The sequence below is a fragment of the Arachis ipaensis genome, chromosome B2 (assembly GCF_059453495.1).
Source record: "Arachis ipaensis isolate K30076 ecotype BB chromosome B2, ASM5945349v1, whole genome shotgun sequence".
In the NCBI taxonomy this organism is placed as follows: Eukaryota; Viridiplantae; Streptophyta; class Magnoliopsida; order Fabales; family Fabaceae; genus Arachis; species Arachis ipaensis.
The window spans coordinates 26,684,955-26,692,149 of NC_142437.1; the positions used below are offsets into that span (position 1 = coordinate 26,684,955).

At 37.9% G+C, this 7,195-nt stretch overlaps 1 non-coding gene across 1 annotated transcript; it reads right to left on the reverse strand.

Annotated features, from left to right (window-relative positions):
- Nucleotides 1–6,179: 6,179 nt before the first annotated feature.
- On the reverse strand, nucleotides 6,180–6,287 carry LOC148573384 (small nucleolar RNA R71). Its single transcript, XR_015905801.1, has one exon. It is a non-coding gene; the product is annotated as a small nucleolar RNA R71 (small nucleolar RNA).
- Between the last annotated feature and the right edge of the window lie 908 nt (nucleotides 6,288–7,195).

Sequence of the window (7,195 nt, forward strand, 5' to 3'; positions counted from 1 at the left end):
GTTCCGGTGATCACTGCCATGTTCCCAGTGATCCGAACGGCGGCAACGACGGTGCAGCAGTTCAGAACAACAAGCAGCGGCGGCGGAGAGCTGAAATAGACATGCAGTGACGATAAAGGTTCCCGGAATCCAAAAGAATAGAAGCCAAGCTTAAATCCCTTACCGGTAATGCACACTCCGGCGGCGGCAGCGGGGTTTCGAGCTGCAGAAGCGGCGGTGGCTGGCGTGGGTCTCTCCTTTCTCTCCTCTGCTCCCGTGCCTTCTCTCTCTCTCTCGCTCTGTGTGACCTGACGGCTTCCCCCTCGACGACACGGTGGCGGCAGACACGGCTGGGAGGTGCAGCGACCGCGGCTGGCTTCGCGTTGGACGACGGCGACAGGAAAGGCGAACAGCGGCGACGAAGGCGCGGCGGCTCCAAGCCCGCGGCCTCCCTTCACTCGTGAGCCATCTCTCTTCGCGATCTCAACGGCGACGGCGAGCAGAAACCGCAGCTTCCTGGACGGCGGCGGCGGCGCAAGCAGCAGGACGCAGCGGCAGCAACGATCTGCGAGGATGGCGCGACCGCCTCCACCGGCACTCCCCTCTCTCGGATCTCCCTCTTCTCTCTTCCCTTTCACCCTATTCTTTCTTTTCTGTCTCTGTTTATCTCTTTCTCCCTCAGCGTTTTCTTTCTTTGTTTCCTGAAACACTTAGGTCTAGGCTTGGGGAAGGGAAGGCGGTGGGGTAGAGGGTTAGGACTAGGGTAGTTTAGGTAATTTTAGTAAATTTAGGGGTATAGAGTATTAATTGAAAATCTAGTTTAATCCTTTAAAATTATTTTATTTTATTATTTTCTTTATCTATAAAAATTAAAAGTATTAAATTCCGAAATCTCAATTATTTAAACCAAATCATATAAAATTCTTATTATTTTACAATTACTAAACTTTATAATTTAAATATAGAAAATAATTCAATAATTATAAAATTGAATAAGAATCTTAATTCATTTCAAACTCAATTAATCAAAATTTACTTTAATTATCTTTAATAAAGAAATTTCTAAAATTAAGCCTATAAATAAGTAATTAAACTTAAAAATTAATTTATAATACAATTTTCAAAAATCCTGGGACTTACAGTGGTGTTATGTGGAATGAACTCAAATACTAGTAATAATGATTATATGATTTAATGAGGTTGTTGGTATTTAATGATTTATGATAAATATTGATGTTGTTGGTATTTAATGATTATGAAGGTTGATAAGGAATGTGTGGTTTATTGTTGTTGATGAGGGATTGATGATTATTGAGATTGATGAGGATTCATAGTGATTGTTAGTATTGTTGATGGTTGATATTGATTATAAGTGTTAGGATGGTTGTTGATGTTGAGAAAATTGAGGATGAGTGTTGATATTTATTATGGTTGTTGAGAGTTGTTGGTATTGTTGATGATTATTTATGAGTTGTGTTGATTATGGTAAATGATGGTGTTGGTGTATGATATGAAAAATTGGGTAATGATGATTCTTGAGGATTATTAATGGTTGATGGGATTTGTTCATATTAATAAGGTTAATGGAAAGTGAAAAATGTGATTTTGGTTGGAATTAGAATTGTTGAATGGTTTAGAAGGTTGTGTGATTGAGAAAATGGTGGAAGTGGTGTTTGCTATGAGTTTTGGGCTGTTTTGGTATTGTTTGAGGTTGTGACTAGTTTGGTTTTAGTTTGAAAGTTGGTTAAAATTGAGTATTTGAGATCTTGGGTAAAAATGGATTTTTGGTGAACTTTGTCTGATCATAACTTCTACCTCGATTTTCAAAATTTTTTGAATTTGGTTTAGAATTAAAGATTATTGAAAACCCTTCAATTTGATATAAAGTTTGTAAAATTTGGAATGTTGTAGAGGAAGTTATGATCATTCAAAGATTGGTGTCGAAATCTGAAAATTCTGCAGAGTTACAGAATTTTGGGATTTCTGGTATGTGCGCACGCACAACCCTATAAGATTTTAGACCTGTGCATATGCACAGGCAGGGATGGGCGTGCTGTTGGCAGCGTTAGCACAGCTTGTGCGCACACACACCAATGAGGGATTGCAACCTGTATGTATGCACAACCTTGTGCGCACGCACACGTTAGGAAGGTCAGTCTGTTGGGGACATTCACACACCTTGTGCGAGCGAACAGACCTTACAAGATTTGGTACCTGTGCGTACGCACACCCCTGTGCGTATGCACACTTTTAAAATCTTCCTGCGCACGCCCCTGTGCGTATGCACACGCCCGTTTTTAACTATTTCACCTTCCCAACAAGCTTGTAAGCCTCTGATGAGCGGATAATTTATACACTTTTTGGCATTATTTTTAGTATGTTTTTAGTAGAATCTAGTTGCTTTTAGGGATGTTTTCATTAGTTTTTATGTTAAATTCAAATTTCTGGACTTTACTATGAGTTTGTGTGTTTTTCCGTGATTTCAGATATTTTCTGGCTGAAATTGAGGGACCTGAGCAAAAATCAGATTCAGAGGTTGAAGAAGGACTGCTGATGCTGTTGGATTCTGACCTCCCTGCACTCAAAGTAGATTTTCTGGAGTTACAGAACTCAAAATGGCGCGCTTCCAATTGCATTGGAAAGTAGACATCCAGGGCTTTCCATCAATATATAATAGTTCATACTTTACCCGAGTTTAGACGACGCAAACTGGCGTTCAACGCCAGCTCTCTGCCCAATTCTGGCGTTTAGCGCCAGAAACAAGTTGCAAAGTGGAGTTCAACGCCCAAACTGGCACAAAAGCTGGCGTTCAACTCCAAGAATGACCTCTCCACGTGTAGACTTCAAGCTCAGCCCAAGCACACACCAAGTGGGCCCCGGAAGTAGATTTATGCATCAATTACTTACTTCTATAAACCCTAGTAGCTAGTTTATTATAAATAGGACTTTTTACTATTGTATTAGACATCTTGGGACGTCTGGTTCTTAGATCATGGGGGCTGGCCATTCAGCCATGCCTGAACCCTTCACTTATATATTTTTAACGGTAGAGTTTCTACACTCCATAGATTAAGGTGTGGAGCTCTGCTGTTCCTCAAAGATTAATGCAAAGTACTACTGTTTTTCTATTCAATTCAACTTATTCCGCTTCTAAGATATTCATTCGCACTTCAACCTGAATGTGATGAACATGACAATCATCATCATTCCCTATGAACGCGTGCCTGACAACCACTTCCGTTCTACCTTAGATTGAATGAGTATCTCTTGGATCTCTTAATCAGAATCTTCGTGGTATAAGCTAGATTGATGGCGGCATTCATGAGAGTCCGGAAAGTCTAAACCTTGTCTGTGGTATTCCGAGTAGGACTCTGGGATTGAATGACTGTGACGAACTTCAAACTCGCGAGTGCTGGGCGTAGTGACAGACGCAAAAGGATAGTAAATCCTATTCCAGTATGATCGAGAACATCAGATGATTAGCCGTGCTGTGATAGAGCATTTGGACCATTTTCACAAGAGGATGGGATGTAGCCATTGACAATGGTGATGCCCTTACATAAAGCCAGCCATGGAAAGGAGTAGGATTGATTGGATGAAGGCAGCAGGAAAGCAGAGGTTCAGAGGAACGAAAGCATCTCTATGCGCTTATCTGAAATTCTCACCAATGATTTACATAAGTATTTCTATCCTTATTTTATTATATTATTTTCGAAAACTCCATAACTATTTTATATCCGCCTGACTGAGATTTACAAGGTGACCATAGCTTGCTTCATACCAACAATCTCCGTGGGATCGACCCTTACTCACGTAAGGTTTATTACTTGGACGACCCAGTGCACTTGCTGGTTAGTTGTATCGAAGTTGTGACAAATTATGAATTGAGATTAGAGCACCAAGTTTTTGGAGCCATTACCAGAGATCACAATTTCGTGCACCAAGTTTTTGGCGCCGTTGTCGGGGATTGTTCGAGTTTGGACAACTGACGGTTCATCTTGTTGCTCAGATTAGGTAATTTTCTTTTTGTTTTATTTTCAAAAATTTTCTAAAAATCTTTCAAAAAATTTCTCCTTTGTTTTTGAAAAAAAAAAATGTTTTCAAAAAAATATATTTTTCTTCAGAATTTTTAAGAATGAATTCTAGTGTTTCATGAAGCATGTTGAAGCCTGGCTGGCTGTAAAGCCATGTCTAATTCTTCTGGATAGGGCATGTTAGGCGTGTCATGTCTGAATTACATACTAAAGCTTGGCTGGCTATTAAGCCATGCCTGACCCTTTGATTGGAGCTTTAGACTAAAGAGCATAAGATTCCTGGAATTCATATTAAAAATTTTGGAATCCTTATTTTTCTTTTTTCAAAATGAATTTCGAAAAAATTAAAAGAAAATACAAAAAAAATTATAAAATCATAAAAATCAAAAATATTTTGTGTTTCTTGTTTGAGTCTTGAGTCAAGTTGAAAGTTTGGTGTCAATTGCATATTCATCTTGCATTTTTCGAAAAATTCATGCATTCATAGTGTTCTTCATGATCTTCAAGTTGTTCTTGGTAAGTCTTCTTGTTTGATCTTGATGTTTTCTTGTTTTGCATCTTTTCTTGTTTTCCATGTGCATTTTTGCATCCATGGAGTCTAAACATGAAAGATTTCTAAGTTTGGCGTCTAGCATGTTTTCTTTGCATTAAAAACTTTTCAAAAATAAGTTCTTGACGTTCATCTTGACATTCAAAGTGTTCTTGGTGTTCATCTTGACATTCATAGCATTCTTGCATGCATTCATTGTTTTGATCTAAAATTTCCATGCATTGAGCATTTTTAGTGTTTTTCTCTCTCATCATAAAAATTCAAAAAAATAAAAAAAAATATCTTCCCCTTTTTCTCTCTCAAAATTTCGAAAATTAGATTTGACTTTTTCAAAAATTTTTAAAATTCAATTGTTTCTTATGAGTCAAATCAAATTTTCAATTTAAAAATCTTATCTTTTCCAAAATCTTTTTCAAAAATCAAATCTTTTTCATTTTTCTTAGTTATTTTCAAAAATTCTAAAAATATTTTTCAAAAATCTTTTTCTTAATTTTACATCATAATTTTCGAAAATAACATCATCAATTAATGTTTTGATTCAAAAATTTCAAGTTTGTTACTTGCTTGTTAAGAAAGATTCAAACTTTAAGTTCTAGAATCATATCTTGTGATTTCTTGTGAATCAAGTCATTAATTGTGATTTTAAAAATCAAATCTTTTTCAAAACTAATTTCAATCATATCTTTTAAAAATTATCTCTTTATCTTACCTTTTTCAAAATTTGATTTTAAAATATCCTTTCTAACTTCTTATCTTCTTATCTTTTCGAAATTGATTTTCAAATTTGTTTCAACTAACTAACTAACTTTTGTTTGTTTCTTATCTTTTTCAAAACAACCTAACTAACTCTCTCTCTCTCTCTAATTTTCGAAAATTCTCCCTCTCTCTCATCTCCTTCTATTTATTTATTCATCTACTAACATCTCCTCATCTCACATCACTGCTCCTATCCTTACCCTTGTGCTTGGATTCTTCATTCTTCTTCACCCCTATTCCTTTTCTTCTTCTACTAACAATAAGGAACCTCTTTACTGTAACATAGAGGATTCCTCTTCTTTTCTTGTTCTCTTCTCTTTCTTATGAGCAGGAACAAAGAAAAAGGCATTCTTGTTGAAGCTGATCCAGAACCTGAAAGGACTCTGAAGAGGAAACTAAGAGAAGCTAAATTACAACAATCCAGAGACAACCTTATTGAAAATTTCGAACAAGTAAAGGAGATGGCAGCCGAACCCAACAACAATAATGCAAGGAGAATGCTTGGTGACTTTACTACACTTAATTCCAATTTACATGGAAGAAGCATCTCCATCCCTACCATTGGAGCAAACAATTTTGAGCTGAAACCTCAGCTAGTTTCTTTGATGCAGCAGAACTGCAAGTTTCATGGACTTCCATCTGAAGATCCTTTTTAGTTCTTAACTAAATTTTTGCAGATCTGTGATACTGTTAAGACTAATGGAGTAGATCCTAAAGTCTACAGGCTCATGCTTTTCCCTTTTGCTGTAAGAGACAGAGCCAGAGTGTGGTTGGACTCTCAACCCAAAGACAGCCTGAACTCTTGGGATAAGCTGGTCACGGCTTTCTTAGCCAAGTTCTTTCCTCCTCAAAAGCTGAGCAAGCTTAGAGTGGATGTTCAGACCTTCAGACAGAAGGAAGGTGAATCCCTCTATGAAGCTTGGGAGAGATACAAGCAACTGACCAAAAAGTGTCCTTCTGACATGCTTTCAGAATGGACCATCCTGGATATATTCTATGATGGTTTATCTGAGCTATCAAAGATGTCATTGGATACTTCCGCAGGTGGATCTATTCACCTAAAGAAAACGCCTGCCAAAGCTCAAGAACTCATTGACATGGTTGCTAATAACCAGTTCATGTACACTTCTGAGAGGAATCCTGTGAGTAATGGGACGCCTATGAAAAAGGGAGTTCTTGAAATTGATACTCTGAATGCCATATTGGCTCAAAACAAAATATTGACTCAGCAAGTCAATATGATTTCTCAGAGTCTGAATGGAATGCAAGCTGCATCCAACAGTACTCAAGAGGCATCTTCTGAAGAAGAAGCTTATGATCCTGAGAACCCTGCAATAGCAGAGGTAAATTACTTAGGTGAACCTTATGGAAACACCTATAATCCATCATGGAGAAATCATCCAAATCTCTCATAGAAGGATCAGCAAAAGCCTCAACAAGGCTTTAATAATGGTGGAAGATACAGGTTTAGCAATAGCAAGCCTTTTCCATCATCCACTCAGCAACAGATAGAGAACTCTGAACAAAATACCTCTAATTTAGCAAACTTAGTCTCTGATCTATCCAAGGCCACTGTAAGTTTCATGAATGAAACAAGGTCTTCCATTAGAAATTTGGAAGCACAAGTGGGCCAGCTGAGTAAAAGGATCACTGAAATCCTTCCTAGTACTCTCCCAAGAAATACAGAAGAGAATCCAAAAGGAGAGTGCAAGGCCATTGAATTGATCACCATGGCCGAACCTGTAAGGGAAGGAGATGACGTGAATCCTAAGGAGGAAGACCTCCTGGGACGTCCAGTGATCAATAAGGAGCTTCCCTCTGAGGAACCAAAGGAATCTGAGACTCATCTAGAGACCATAGAGATTCCATTGAACCT